Here is a 16,902-nt window from a genome sequence, read left to right as displayed (position 1 = left end):
ATTTTCTCGACACGGTAATACGCTTCAGGCATTTTCTTTTCACGCAATTAGCCGGTCCTTTTGCGTTACAGGCATTCTTTTTGATTGAATGTTTTCGTCCATGCAGTTTATATCCTTTATGATCTCTCCTGGGACAATGGTTCACAACTACTACCATTGGATTCTAGAAATGGGAGCAAACAGATGACGCCATCTCAGTTACATTCCCGACGTGGCAGATTTTGAAAATCTCTGAGATCGAATGAGCAGACCCAGAACATTTAATCCGATCAGACCAATTGCTTAAACTGCAGCATCTCCTTTGCAGTAAATGCGATACCTTTACAAATGCCAACAGCTCATCCCAGTTTCTCATATTGCTGGATTTTTTTTAAATCTTCCGATCATTTACAAACTCACTTTAGACACCGGAATCTGTGGATGAACTTTTTATCAATGCTACAGTCGAGTATGCATGGTATTCAAGTATTCATATAACTAGACCCCTATTCCTGGCCTAAATATGGACAGAACAGTTGAGTGATGGCGGCCTAAGAAATGTAAGTCTGTTCTTCATCAGATTTTCTTGCTTGGGTCTAAGTCTACTCGTGAAAATGAACATGATGGACGTCACTGGGTGTTTGTGACTGTCCCAGTACCTCTACAAAGGAAGATATTTATGTTTGTAACATATCAGTAGATTCGGCATACTGGAATCCTTGTGAATATTACCCAACTTCAGTCATAGGCTGGCAGGCACGCCCTTAAATAAGGGACTTCATCCTAAACTTTAACTGTTTATTTATTTCCATAGATGCTGCCTAATCTGCTGTGTCCATCTACCATTTTGTCTGTGCCGCTTTCATTTCCAGCATCTCCAGCATTCCTTGTGTTCTTCATTTGCTACTTCAATGCAATCGAACTTCGAGGGATGACCACACTGAAAAAAGTTTAAATCTTCTAAAATAATAAGAAAAACACCTTTTTGTCTGTTCCATACTCTCAGCTATTTTCTGTTCTCACATTCATCACTTGCTACTTGGCCTCTTCCTCCTTCGTTTTTTTTCCTAACGTCCATTCCCTTCGCGTATTAGATTCCTCCCTCTGCAGACCTTTACCATTCCCGCCACCAGGCTTCACCTATCAGCTTCTTGCAGAGATCACATCGCTGGCAGTGACACCAATGCGTACCCACTTATGGAACTCGTGAGGGTAGGCGTCCCATGGGAAGAGAAACCAGAACAAGGCAGAATCAGATCTTAAAACAGATCTTGCAACTGCACCTTCGATTAAGACCCAGGCCTCTCCGAGTCATTCTCTTTCGAGGTCGCTGCCACCAGTAAAACCGTATCAGCTTTGTAACTCCAAAAATGACAGACTGACGCCAGTGACATTTGCAAATCGAATATTTACCCCGACGAAACGAGATATCTAACATCCCAAGGTCATTATCGATGATTTGGACAGTTAAATATTTTACTTATGTTCTGGCTTTTAATCCAATGATCCTCTACCTAAGCATACTCCAATTCATCTGGATGACAGTAAGAAAGATACAACTGTCCGTCAAATTCCACTAGTCAGTTTGAAATTGTTATTACAGGGCTGTAACGTCGTGATTGAAAGAGTTAACAGTGCTGTCACGCTCGTTGAGAATTGAACTTATCGGGGTGAAACTCATGAGTGCCCGGTGACAGTAGTACAACAAAGGAAAGAACCATTCATTCTCATCTTAAATTAAAATCAAGAGAGGGCAATAGGGTCATGCGAATGCAATGTTCATATTTATGGATATTTCCTGACGGATGGCGATTAGTTCAGGAAGAAGAGTGGTTTGTCGAATCTGTTCTATAGATATGGATGGAGTATGAGTACAGATAGAAAGTATTATGAACAATCTGCCTAAATTAATGTGTACACAAGTGCTAGAACTTGCTTTAATGGCTTTTATTGTTAACAACCCAGACGAAACTCCTTCAGGGACGACATTGCACACGGATAGTATGTGTGTCTGTGATAGTTTAACTGAATAATTTCCATTATGGGAAGCCAGATCTTACGTGAATCCCCAAATACGTGTGCACGGCCATGTTTCAGATTAAATTTCGAGTGATGTCTGAGTTTCTTCTAAAAGCACAGCGCAGTACCGTTAAATGTGAATTTAAAGTATTTTACAATTTTGATAAAGAATTAGACCAATACTCTGTAAAGTTGCCCAGCGCTCCAGATTATTCGAATGTAATTTAGCAGAGTCTTTGCATTGATAAATCAAAACTGCAGCCATGAATTCACAAAACTTTGCACATCAGCAAATCAGTGCGCACTCCAAATACGGTGACACACCACATACAAAATAGATTATTCCAAAGCAGAATTCATGTCCAACAGTTCAGAAAATGGCTGTTTCGATATTTAAAATCCGCACGCACCCCAAAATACCTAAATGCCAACCCTGAAATCTACGAACACCCGAAGTCAATGCTCACCCCCTTATTTGAGGATTCAACTTTAAATCCGTGCGCATTCCCAAAATACAAACTCACACCATAGCAGTGTGCACCCCTTATTCTCAGACACTGCCCAATATCTGTACGACTCAATTCAGTGCGCGCCCCAAAAACGCTAACATCCTGACATGCAGTTTAAAATCCTTTCAAGAATTCAGAAAATAGATGCCTCGATATTAAAACCCGCACACAGCCCAAAATTCATGTGCAACTTCTGATCCGCCAACACGCCCAAATCTTTATCTCAGCCCATATCCGTGTTTACATGTACACAATCCCAAATCCATGTACACCTCAAATAAGTGCACCACCTCAACTAGGAGCCTACCCTAAAATTCATGTGAATATCATACCCGCGGAGAAACACACTTGCACATTAGATTATCCCAGAGGAGAGACATTTAAAATACTCCATGTTAAATTTCTAATTAAATTTATTATTCACGTGATCTAAATGAAACAACTTTGAGCTTCGGCACAGCTCCAACCCGCAGACACCCCAAATACGTGAGAAATCCATGTGCAACTCCAAATGCAAATAGATCCCCACAACTTCAAAACCGTGGACACACACCCGCTAATTTGATTATCTCAACATAATAATTTCAGACATTCACAAGATGACAAAATCTGTGTACAACGAGCCCCACAAATGAATGTGGGGGTTTCAGCGTGTTTGGGCTGCGCATGGATTTGGTGATGCGCACCAATTTGACGATGCACATGGATTTGGTGATATTCGCTGATTTGGGTTGCCTTTTCGATCATGGGATACACATAGATTTGGTGAGTTGACGGATCAAAATTTCCGTGCGGATTATTAATGTCGAGGCTGCCATTTTCTCAATTGCTTTTATTGATTGTTGCTCCGGGAAAATATGATGTACAAGTGGCGGAGTCCGTGGGTTTCGGGTTCGCACTGAATTGGCGATTGCGCAATTTTATTTTTTGTCGTCAAATATGGGTTGTACAAGGTCTTGTGGTTCATAAGGATCTGGGGTTGTGAATGGATTTAGGAGCGTTCTCTAATAAAGGGTTGCCAACTGTTTTAGGGGAGTGCTCCGATATCGGGGTGCGCACCTTTTTGGGGATAGCAAATTTGGGGTAGTTAGCGAATATGTGAGTCCCCACATTTTTGTGAGTGCATATCGATTTGGTGACGGACGTTGGGATTTTGGGTTACGTAGTGGTTTTTTCTGTTAAGACAGCCATTTTGTGTTTGGGTCATCTAATATGCCTGTGGGGTGCTCTCGTATTTGAGGATGTGCGCAGATTTGGGGGTGCGGGCGGATTTTAGTGATCAGATATTAAGAGTGTAGACTTCAATGTGGGCTGCACACGGATTTGGGTTGACACGCAGATTTGGGTGTTTCGCCGATCTGCAAAAGGATTTTGGCTTTCTAACCTGGAGATGGTCATTTTCTGAATTGATTGAAATGTTTGCTTGTCTGGGATAATCCATTATGCATCTCGGGTGTCAGCGGGTTTGGCGAGCGCACCAATTTTGAGTTTGCGCAGATTTAGGGCTGCTTCGGCATATATGGGTGGCAACTGATTTGCGATGCGAACAGATTTTGTGAAAATAGCGGATTTGGGGGTACATACAGATCTGGACTCTTTAGGAGAGTTTCCGCGAGGACGTGTGCACAGTGATCGGTGGATTTGGAAACACATACGTATTTGATGGTGCTTTCTGATTGGGAGGTTGCACAAGCTTAGGAATGTATCAACCAATATGGGTGCACAGGACGTCAGTATGAATTTGGGGTGCACACGGGTGCCTGACGATTGGGGATGAGATCAGGTTTAGGTAGGTGTCGGCGCATATGGGTGCACATTAATTTGTTGGTGTCGGTCGATTTGGGGTTGTGGTCAATCTCAAAGTCATTTCATTTATAGAGTCTTCAATAATAGGTGCACTATTTTCTCGCGATTTCGTTAAGGTGAATGCTGTCACACTAAAGTGACTCTTCTTTTGGGAAAAACAAATGTGTATACGTGGGTGTCAGCAGGTTTGGTGGTGTACAACCATGGTGTTGCGCATTCACATATGAATACGTTATTTCACTAGTATGGAAAGGAATCAAATTACTGGATAGCATTTTAACACCGTTGCTGCCAATCGGCTTAATCCTAGTGTTCAATGTGTTAACAGTAGGGCATATTATTAAGGCAAATAGAGTCCGCAGAGGGCTTCGGAAGAAATGTGATAATCAGAAGTATGCCGAGGTAGAAAAGTGATGATTTTTTTGTTTGCAATATCCGCTAATTTCATATTATTTTGGATGCCCTATGTAGCTCATTCCCTGAAATGACAAGCACAAAACTATTCTTATCAAGACAGATATTTGAGTTCCTCGGTATATATACTACAGCAATTGTTGCAAATTCTGAGTATGTGCACTAACACTTGTATCAATACACTGACACAAAGGAAATTCAGAGAAGAGCTGAAGAATAGATGTGTTTACATTAAATGGCCGTCTATGTAGATAACGTCCATGTTCAATTGCAAATCAGCGGAGTTTTCAAGCAAAACAGTTTTCAGGATAATGTTTGGCAAAGTATTCATATATTCAAACAATCAAGTGACAGGCCATTCTTAAATCCAAAATCGGCGCAAGATGCAAGATTGCACACTTCATACAGTTCAAGTAGGAAACTGGGCAAATGGTCAATGAGCTGACGTAATTGTTACATTGGTTGATTAAACTTCAAATTATCACTGAAACCTGACAAGCACAAGGAGAGGAATGGCTTCTGGACAGGCCGGGTTTCCGATGTTTCAAAACGGATATTGACGGGTGAATAAGTTTAAAGACAGAGCCTTTCAACAACAGGGAAGGTCAGATAATTTAGCAGTTCACTTTGGTTGCTTATTGTAGTAAACAGGTGGTTGTGTCTCAAGAGGTATTTGCAAAGCAGTCGTTTTGAAGGCAGGGTTAACGGGAAGTGTTTGGTAATAGAAATTTCTCGATGAGGTGTCAGACTATAGAAAATTGTTTCCATTACCCAGTCCCATCATCTTCTGTCACCTCAGCCTTACTGCCATCAGTTTTTTTTAATATGCGTCTGTGCGTTTCAACAGATGTTACCTCTCCATCGTTCGTATTCTGATAACGTCTTGTGGTAAACACAAATTCATATAAGCAGCGGTTGAGCAAAGCACACTGTTTATTGGAAATTTCAGAGGCATCAGGTTTTGCAGAAGATCCACGGTAAACTCTGCATGGAATTACAGTGCTGCGCACAGAGCCAGAGAGGCTAAAACATTTGTCAGTACTGTATACGCCAAAATGGAGTGGAAAGTGAGTTTATAAAGCTGATGGGAGCAAAGGATGTTGGGAAGGGCGACATTGGAACGTCGCGTGAGAGGTGTTGAATTGGAGGCAGATCAGGAGTGCTAGAGGTAGTGGTATATTTCGGAATATAGAGTACGTTACTAAAATACCATAAGACATAACAGCAGTATTAGCCTATCAAGCCTGCTCCACCATTTCAGCATGGCTGTTCCATTTCTCCTTTCAGTCCCAGTCGTCGGCAGCGCTCACACCCCCCGACCATATTCCTTCATACCCTGACCAAGCAGGAATATATCAACATCTGTCTTAAATATAATTAAAGATTTGGCTTCTACAGCTGCCTGCGGCAAATAATTCCACCGATTCACTGCTTTCTCGCTGAAAACAATCCTCCTCAACTCAGTTCTAAATTGACGGACTCATTTCTGAGATTGTACCCTCCAACGTTAGACACTCCCACTATCGGAAGCATCCTCTACAGATTCATTCACCATAAAGGAGGATGTGAGGGTGGTGATCCTAGTGAGAAACCCGTTTCTAACCTCGTTCTGCCCCACGCATTCTTTCACAGAGCTGTGTAGCACTTTGGCCTGGACGGTCCACGCTGCCCAAGTTTCAAAGAGCTATTTGCCAGCGTATGCTCGTTTAGAACTATGCATGAGCCTGACATCAACATAGTTACTGTACCTGCATCAGACAATTGCTCTGTCAACGCCTTCCCCTGTTGTCGTCCCTCAGCTTAAACCCATTTCCTTCAGATTTCAACTCACTTGCCCCGGGGGAAAGATTGTTACCATTCTCCTTATCTATGCCACGTATATTGTCCGTTCAGGTGGTTCTTGGCCCATTGGCCTTCATCAGATTAGGATGTTGTAGTGCAGAAATACTACAAGATTCTGATGAAACCTTACTTGGTCACAGGAGCATCATCATTAAGCTGCAGACAATTTGGAGAATATTGCCTGGACTCAACGGCCACAGCTATGGGTAGACACTGAACAGGTCAGGACTTTGTCCCTTTGCGGGATGAATCAGAAAGATGTGAAAACTCATGTGGGGCATAGATATGGAGAATGAAGCAGGTATTTCCCTGTATTAGTGTATCAAAACTACAACATTTGTATTCAAGTTGAGAGGGAAAAGTTTTAGAACATACCCAGGGGATAACGTCATTACCCAGAGGGTGTCCTACATAGAAAGGGCTGTCAGCTGAATGTATGGAGGCAGATATACTTGAAATATGAAGCAACGGATCTTTAGTCGACACTATTGTGCTGAGTTGGATAAATTAACAATCAAATGCCCAATTAACAAAATACATTTATTTCTGTGGATATACTCAATATATTTATAGAATTATATCCATAACAGAATCAATGGAAGACCGCACCTACATGGATGTTCAACCAATGTGCAGAGAACAATCAACTGTGCAAATAACATGAAAATTAAGTAATAGATGTCGAGAGCATGAGATGAAGAGTCCCTGTAAGTGAAGCTATTGGTACTGGGTACATCTCAATGATGGTCAAGTGAAGTCATCTCGTTTGGTTCAATCCGTACACAACGTCCATGTCCTGCCATTTTTCACCCTTTCAAAGGTCGACCTAAGAATCTCTTTAACGTTGCTATTGTGATTGCCTCCACCACTATCATCGGCTTTGCATTCCAGTCAACCAAAACTCTCTGAAGGAAAAAACATCAACTGGCCTGACATCTCCTTTAAAATTGTCCCCTCACACCTTAATTGGAAGCGCACTGGTAGGAGACTTTTTTCTCCTCGAAATATGATTCGGGAGCAAGAAGGGGGAGAGTGAACTACTGATTTTTCGGAGCGATGGGAGTTTTTTGTTACCACTCAGGTTAAAGAGAGGCGAGACTGTGTAGGCGCGTGACGTCAGCCTGTAGAGCGCGAAAGGTTTAAACAGAAGGCAACCGTATCCAGAGAGCAGCGTCGGAGCGGGCAGCGGAGTAAGAGACAGCAGAGTGAAAGGGCTTTGGCTCAACGGACCTAGGCGGTGACGGGACGAGGCGAGTGTGCGAGCCCAGCTTTCTGTGCTCAGTGTCAGATATGGGGGGACCTCGAGTTTCCCAGCCTCACGGACGGCCATATGTGTACCAGGTGTGTCGAGCTGCAGCTCCTGAGGGAGAGATTTAGGGAACTGCAGATGCAGCTCGATGACCTTCGTCCAGTCATGGAGAGCGTGAGGGTGACAAAAGGATTTGCAGGCAGGTGGTCATAACGGGCCCTCGGCAAGCAGCCCGAAATTTGTGTTCAACCCCAAATCTGCTGAGACAGCGGAATCTGTGCTGACACCCCCCACATGAACTTCAGATTATCCCAGTTCTAGAAATGGCTGCCTCGACATTAAAATCTGCACAAAGCCCAAAATTCGTGTGGAGCTCCAAATCCGCTGATGCACCCAAATGTGTGTGTATCCTCAATTCCACTTAAATCTGAGCGCATTCCGATATCCTCATCTATCCTCCAAACTGCACACATCCTTAAACAAGAGAGCAGGCCAAAATTCATGTGTCAAACCCAATGGGAACCCTGCATGTACCCCAAAATAAGAATTATTTAAATAGTTCAGATAGTGTCTGCCTTAACCTGAAATAAAACACAAGAATAGAGATCAAAATTAATTTAATTATTGGCGTTTCTATAAATGAAACAACTTTCAGATTCGTCACAGCTCCAAATCCGTAGACAACCCAAATCTGTAAGAACTCCGAAAAGCGTTCGCTCTCACAAACCCATATCATGACACCAGGTGTGGATCCACGTCCCGAAGGGTCAGTGTTAATTCTCTAATGGATGCGTCTCGTCACAAACGTCCCGAAGGGTCAGTGTTAATTGTCTAATGGATGCGTCTCGTCCCAAACGTCCCGAAGGGTCAGTGTTAATTCTCTAATGGATGGGTCTCGTCACAAACGTCCCGAAGGGTCAGTGTTAATTCTCTAATGGATAGTCTCGTCCCAAACGTCCCGAAGGGTCAGTGTTAATTCTCTAATGGATGCGTCTCGTCACAAACGTCCCGAAGGGTCAGTGTTAATTCTCTAATGGATGCGTCTCGTCCCAAACGTCCCGAAGGGTCAGTGTTAATTCTCTAATGGATGCATCTCGTCACAAACGTCCCGAAGGGTCAGTGTTAATTCTCTAATGGATGCGTCTCGTCACAAACGTCCCGAAGGGTCAGTGTTAATTCTCTAATGGATGCGTCTCGTCACAAACGTCCCGAAGGGTCAGTGTTAATTCTCTAATGGATAGTCTCGTCCCAAACGTCCCGAAGGGTCAGTGTTAATTCTCTAATGGATGCGTCTCGTCACAAACGTCCCGAAGGGTCATTGTTAATTCTCTAATGGATGCGTCTCGTCACAAACGTCCCGAAGGGTCAGTGTTAATTCTCTAATGGATGCGTCTCGTTCCAAACGTCGACTCTGTTCCGCTTCATAGATGCTAAAGACCCAGAGAGCGTTGCAGAACGCTGTGAATAGCAGTTAAAGTATATTGTAACGGTATTCTGTAATGTAGGCTGATTGCTGAAGGTAGATGATCAGTTGTACAACGTAGGATAGAAATAAAAACATATTGTGTAAATGGAAGGGGAGGGATCCTGGTTACAGCAGATATCAAGTGACAATGCAGCGATCGCACGGCAGACTGAGAAAGGGCACTCACCCCCAGTCAGGATGGTCAGTGAATACAAATCAGCTGGGCCCTTTCAGAGGTCGGGCCAGCGATCGACTGGACAGCTCGGAAGGGTGTGCTGCCGGGCAGAGTTTTTTGTAGTTAATCAAATAGAGACCACCCCAACCCTTTACTGACATAGTTGAGAATGGCTTGTTCACTTACCTTGCTGCTGACCATGGGAGCGTTTAGAACCGGAGGGCACAGCCTCAGAATTGAGGGCGTCCTTTTAAAACGGAGATGAGGAGGAATATCTTTAACTAGAGGATGCTAAATCTGTGGAATTCGTTCCTACAGCAGCTGTGGAGGCCAATTCTTTATGCATACTTAAGGTAGAGACTTACGGGGAGAAGGCAGGAGATTCGGGCTGAGAGGGAAAATGAATCAGGCATGATCTAATCACGGAACAGACTCGGTGGGCCAAATGTCCTAATTTTGCTCCGATAGATTTTTCGCATGGTCTGAGTTGATTGAGTTAATGAAACAGGGAAAGAGTACAAGAAAAATATGCTGTTTTGGTAGGAATATGAAGACATGCGTTAGGTAGTAAAATGGCTGCTGCTGATTTAGTGACAGTAACGCGTAGTTGTTTTGGTGGAATGTGTGAGCGAGTGAAAACGTTGACAGGATGTGCAAAGATTTTGATAACAGAAAGTAACGCTAAACGTTCAAAAAAACAAAAACAAACAAACAACGACGATGGAATTACAGTTTATACTATCAATCCTTCGAGACAGCGACAGCATCCGAAGTCCGGGCAATTACAGCCGGCATCAACAGTCCTGCGAGAAAGCGGCAACATCCTAGTTCTGGAAAATCACAGCCGGCAGCAAACAGTCCTGTAATACAGTGCTGCCATCCGAGCTCTGGGAAATTACAGTCTATATCAAGCATTCCTCTGATTTACGCTGGCTGTCCCACCACTCTATATGTCCTGGCCCATCACGCCCATGACTCTGAATGAACCGGAGTTTATCCAGATTCAACTCGAACACCTTAGGGCGGATTGTTACACAATTCAGCTGTGTGCACTTTCCGCAGGTGTCGTCATCAGGAACTCTGGACATCTCCCCGCCTTCCACATCCTGCGAGGAGCCTTTTACTTAGACAATGGCTGCCCGCTTGTCCCTGCCTTACTTTAATGTGTTCAGTGCCGTTACCACTGGATCAGAGAACCTGAGCGAATTACGTTCTCTAAAGCGTCTTATCTCTCAGAAAGGCATCTGGTCTAACGTTCAAAACACCTTTCTGCTGTTTTCGCTCCGTCAGATTAAACATTGACCGACAAGTCTGAACAGCATTCTGACTGTAATAACTCATCCATGACGGAATGATGAAGCAAACCCTGAAGACCGAACGGCCTTTCTGCACGATGTCTTATGTTCTTGTGAACCTTATTTCGTTTTGGCTTCCTTCCATAATCATCAGATAACTGGGCCTTATAGTCTACTTACCAGCATCCATCTGTAAAGCAGCGTTGCACGGTACAATTGAACCTCCTGTGTTCAGTTTCTGTTGTCACGATCAAATCCCACCCAATGTTTTCAGATTCAGTCCTGTCTATAAACGTTTATTTCTCCGCTTCCCTAAATGTGAAAGCGATGAGCCTTCCAAGCGTTCTCATCCATCTCAACAAAAGTCCTTCTCAAGTTCTTGCAGAGACGCGTCTCACGAGTCTTCGATTTGTAATTGTTATACAGCTTCACTCTCCACAGAAGCTGTTAACCTCTCGCCTTCATTTCCGATATGCAGGGCGAAATGCGTGTTTGTGTGTATATAACTTTGCTTACAAATCGGACATTCATTCCGTTCACAAATACAACTCAAAAGTTGTCAGGATGGCCGAGTGGTCTAAGGCGCCAGACTCAAGGAATGAAAGTATTTCCAACAAAATGGAGTGTTCTGGTCTCCATCTGGGGTCGTGGGTTCGAATCCTACTCCTGACATATTTTGTCTATAAGCATTCAATAGAGGTGATGTTATTTCTGCAAAAAAAAAAGACACCTGGGGTGTTGATGTGGATTAGAAAACCGGTTGGAAGATAAGGTTTTGTGTTTTGACACTGTACATCGCATTACAACAGATCAATGTATACCGAATTCTGGGTAAGTGATTTCTTCAGAAACAATTTCACAGTGAAGAATCTCGGCCCAAAACGCCGACTGTTTACGTGTTCCCACAGATGCTGCCTGGTCTGCTGAACTCCTCCTGGCATACTCAGCTAATCAATACAGAATAGCTTTTAAAGTGAAATGACTGGTTGTCAGAATGTTCAATGGATGAGCACGTGAGTACATGATCACCTTTTGATGAAATTTCATATGATATAAATATGATTTCGGAAGTTATAAGAATAAAATCTGGACAATATAAACATATTATATTAAACGTAAAGAAAGTTGCAATTGAGGTAGCACAATATAAAACAGAAACGCAGGATTCAATAGAACTGATGGATGAATGCTTTGGTTCTATATGTTAATAGATAGATAGATAGATAGATAGATAGATAGATAGATAGATAGATAGATAGATAGATAGATAGATAGATAGATAGATAGATAGATAGATAGATAGATAGATAGATAGATAGATAGATAGATAGATACTTTATTCATCCCCATGGGGAAATTCAACTTTTTTTCCAATGTCCCATACACTTGTTGTAGCAAAACTAATTACATACAATACTTAACTCAGTAAAAAGTATCATATGCATCTAAATCACTATCTCAAAAAGCATTAATAATAGCTTTTAAAAAGTTCTTAAGTCCTGGCGGTAGAATTGTAAAGCCTAATGGCATTGGGGAGTATTGACCTCTTCATCCTGTCTGAGGAGCATTGCATCGATAGTAACCTGTCGCTGAAACTGCTTCTCTGTCTCTGGATGGTGCTATGTAGAGGATGTTCAGAGTTATCCATAATTGACCGTAGCCTACTCAGCGCCCTTCGCTCAGCTACCGATGTTAAACTCTCCAGTACTTTGCCCACGACAGAGCCCGCCTTCCTTACCAGCTTATTAAGACGTGAGGCGTCCCTCTTCTTAATGCTTCCTCCCCAACACGCCACCACAAAGAAGAGGGCGCTCTCCACAACTGACCTATAGAGCATCTTCAGCATCTCACTACAGACATTGAATGACGCCAACCTTCTTAGGAAGTACAGTCGACTCTGTGCCTTCCTGCACAAGGCATTTGTGTTGGCAGTCCAGTCTAGCTTCTCGTCTAACTGTACTCCCAGATACTTGTAGGTCTTAACCTGCTCCACACATTCTCCATTAATGATCACTGGCTCCATATGAGGCCAAGATCTCCTAAAGTCCACCACCATATCCTTGGTCTTGGTGATATTGAGACGCAGGTAGTTTGAGTTGCACCATATCACAAAGTCCTGTATCAGTTTCCTATACTCCTCCTCCTGTCCATTCCTGACACACCCCACTATGGCCGTGTCATCAGCGAACTTCTGCACATGGCAGGACTCCGAGTTATATTGGAAGTCTGATGTGTACAGGTTGAACAGGACCGGAGAGAGTACGGTTCCCTGCCTTCCAATGACTTGGAAGTTGGAATTGATGATCTTACGGACAGGTTTGAGGGCTAGATGAAGATAGGTGGAGGTGCAGGAAATCTGGAGGAAATGGGAAGGCTACATAAGGACCGAGGAAGATGAGCAGAATGGGTATAGAAGTGGCAGATAGTACACAGTGTCAGGAAATATGTGATCCTGCTCTTGAGCAGAAGAAATAAAATGGAAGGCTATTTTCTAATTGCAGAGGAAATTGGAAAATCTGAGGTGCAAAAGGACTCACCGTTGTTCGTCCAACATTCCCTGAAGGTGAATATGCATGTTGCGAAAGTGGTGAGGAAGGCCAATGCGAAGCTAGCGATCATTTCGAGTGGAATGGAGTATGGATGCAGCGATGTAATTTTCTGGTTTTCAAATGCACTGATGAAATGCACCTTGAGTATTGTGAGCAGTTTGGAGACCTTTGTCTTAGTAAGGGTGTACTGTCACTGTAGACGGTTCAAAGGTGGTTTAGAAAATTATTCCCGGGTTGAAAGCTTTGTCATGCGAGAAGCATGTGATGGTTCTGGGTCTCTACTTAATGGAATTCAGGAGAGTGAGTTGTTCCCCCATCAACCACCCCTTGTGACGCTTACAGACTATGGGACGGTCTCTTCCGGTGTCTATCACTCATGTCTCTCGACCGACTACTGGACCCTGTCTCCCCGTGTCTATCACTCATGTCTCTCGCACCAGGCTGGGCGAAGCACATCGACAAGACGAGGACACAGAGCCGGAGCTTGGACAGGACAAGGACATAGGACGTGTCTGGGTCTGGACGAGACACCGAAGCCTTGACTTGTTCGAGGAAGGGACGGGAACGCAGAACACAGACCCTAGTGACAGACAGGAACATGGAACACCGAGCCGGGACCCCTCCTTGGGTACAGGACGTAGGGCCGGGACTCATTAAACAGAACAGAGCCTGGACCACTCCTTGGATACAGAACTTAGGGCCGGGACTCATTACACAGAACGCTGAACACGATGAGACAGCTCCAAATCCAGACAGCGACAAAACGGCCGTACCTACCTAGCGAAGGTGTGCACACGGACAGACAGTTCCAAACAGGGCGAGGCTCCAGACACAGGCAAGGGGAGTCAAGGCTCCTCCATCTTGTTTTCCTGCTCTATAACTTCTCTGAGTAATTCATTATAAAGACGGAAGAGGCCGCATCTTTCCGGTCATTCGAATACGTAGAGCAATCTCGTCATGTGACAACCCGCTCTTCATAATTTGCTCCATCCTCAATTTATCTAAGACAGCTGAATGCACACTTTGTAGTTCAAACAGTGTAGCATCTTCGCCAATCTTAAAATGCAGGCAAGCAATTTAGCTCCTTCTTACTCAAATATGTGCCTAAACATCATCCTAAGATCGGCTGCGCTTTCAGCAGTGGCAATAGCATCTTCCAGAGTTTGCAGGTAATTCGCCGATGTGGCAATGGATTTTCTGCCTTTAGGAAACTCGCTATATCAGCAGACGGACCGTTCAAGCTCTCTACCAGTCTCAGTTTCCTCATATTATTCATCCAGTAACTGAGAAGTCTGCTCAGCCCAAGTCTCATATTCTTCATCCCCATCGGGTGTGGGCTTGATGCCACCGAACTTTCCAAGCCTGCAAAACTGGCTTCCCGACGAAATCCCTCTGCGTTTATCAGCCAGAGATGTAATAGCCAAGCAGAGTTCAGAATTTAAATCAACTGCTGAATGAATCATTAGACAGATTAACATCAGACAGATTTTTCGCTTCACACCGCAGAAAAGAAAGCAACTTGTCTTTAAAGGCTTTGGCGTCAGTTGCAGGAAACTCGACTTCAAATTCAGCACTCTCTCCTTTACTCCCCTCTTCTCTGAAAGTAAGGACGACCCATGGTCCCGACTCTCCAGATACTCCAATGGGAACAGGCAGATCCTCTCCCATCAGGTCATCGTCAGTTTGGATAAAAACATATTTACCCGCCATTTAGTCAAACGACCGTCCCTTGATCGTACCGTTCACTAATATTTACGATAGTTAATGCCCTTAAGGAATTAATTAATCTGGTCTTTTCCTCACTGACTCCTTCGTTCTGGCTCGCCCAGTTGGTGCTTTTCCTGATTATCCGGAATGTGAATTTCATGCTCAGCTTCCTGTCGAGCATGCTCATTGTGCTTGAGGGAGGAAATGTTGTGGTCGTTCATTTCGGATGGTCACTGTATCCACCTGTCCATGTGCAGGACAAACATCCTCCAGCACTTTCCCACCTACTGCTTCTCGGGACATCGCACAACCAGCCCACTCCCGTCGGTTCGTCCTCGTCCAGAGAACTTTGGTTTTCTATAGAGCTCTGGTCAGGTTGCCTGTGGAATATTGCATTTAGCTTCAGTCGCCCCATTATAGGGAGGATGCCGAGGATTTGGAAAGGGGATCGAGGAGGCTTTCGGGAGGATCTTTAAGAGAAAATCTACAAGGTATCAAGTTGCTGCAATTTCACAAACTTAAACAGTTCTTTCCGGATGGCAGAAGGCAAGGCAATGACTGGGAGGATCATTCTTGTCATAAAGTGAAGTGATGTTACCGCTTTATCAGTCTCTGGTTAGGTGCCATTTGGAGTTTAAAACTGGTTTCATTCGCAATTCCAGCGATTACAGAATCACTCTCCCCTCACACAGCAAGTGTTTCATCCCCTGAACTATACTGCCAGTGTGAGGAATAGTTTCGGCACCCTCTCTTCAATAGTGACAACTTTCATAAGGAAGTGTGACAAGACCAGATCTAACATTCAGGGTGCATTCTCACCACACCTGCAGGACAATTCCTAGTAAGACATCTCTATAACTCTTATCACTCCTCCCGTATCACAACACAAAAATGTTTGACTCTATAATTATTTGTGATACCTGAATGTTAACTCTTAGTGATCTGTTAACAAGGAACGTCTGGTTCAATCTGGCCCCATGTAATTATTGATTTTCTCGTTTACTTTCCCCCCGGGAATGAATGGCCTCACATAACCCTATATACTGTCCGTCTGCCACATCTTCACTCCTTCACTTCTATCTGCATCCCCAAACCCTCACTGCGTCCTTCTCACTACTAACCCTACCATTCAGCTCTGTACAACAGCCGTCATGGATATAATATAGTTCGTCCTCACAGCCAGATCCCCACTGTAGACTGTGAAGAGCTGCGGTTTCAGCCACAAACCCCGAGTTACCTAAATGTTTGGACGTGGTCCATTTATTTCATCTGTCTGACATTAACCTGCTGACTAATTCTGACACACGCATATTATCCAGAACCCCGCGCGCTTATCCGAAACTTTCTTAAGTTCTTCCAATACCAAATTGATAATTTCCCAATTTTCCAGCTGTTCGTCCAATCCTGAGCTCACACTGACACTGCTAACCCCGCGGGTGTGGATATGGAGACTGGGTCTGTGTCTCTACTGTAGGACAGTGGTGCCGAGGTCTATTGAAATATTAACCACCTGTGTTTCAGTGTAGCCGTTGTATTGGTAATCTGTGTCTGGGGCTTGTGTTCAGTGTGGGACTGAATCTGAATTTCTCTGCTTTCTGAAACTGTGGAACTAATGAGCTGTCGGTGTCTCTGCTTTGTAACACACCTTGCGTGTCGGTAGAGGAGTGACTGCTCTGGTGCCTCCACAGGAGGGAACATCGGAGTTGATTGAAGTTTTTCCCTGTTGGTAGGAGAAGGAAAGTCGGTCAGTGAGGGAGAGGTATATGCCAGACGGTTGTGTGAAGCGGCCGTTGCAGCGTGTACCACTGTCAATCTGTCGGTCTGACCCTCTGTCTTTTTCACACAGATATAATATAGCATATGATGCTTGTCTTTCTTTCATTCACTTTTATC

The 16,902-nt window shown here is 43.9% G+C and overlaps 1 non-coding gene across 1 annotated transcript; it reads left to right on the top strand.

The window, feature by feature from the left end:
• The first annotated feature begins 11,311 nt into the window (after window positions 1-11,311).
• On the top strand, window positions 11,312-11,425 carry trnal-caa (transfer RNA leucine (anticodon CAA)). The gene is made up of 2 exons: window positions 11,312-11,349; window positions 11,391-11,425. It is a non-coding gene; the product is annotated as a tRNA-Leu (tRNA).
• The last annotated feature ends 5,477 nt before the right edge of the window (window positions 11,426-16,902 follow it).

The sequence above is a fragment of the Hemitrygon akajei genome, unplaced genomic scaffold (assembly GCF_048418815.1).
Source record: "Hemitrygon akajei unplaced genomic scaffold, sHemAka1.3 Scf000178, whole genome shotgun sequence".
Lineage (NCBI taxonomy): Eukaryota > Metazoa > Chordata > Chondrichthyes > Myliobatiformes > Dasyatidae > Hemitrygon > Hemitrygon akajei.
Note: the sequence above shows the minus strand (reverse complement) of the source record. Positions and strands in the feature narration are given on the sequence as shown.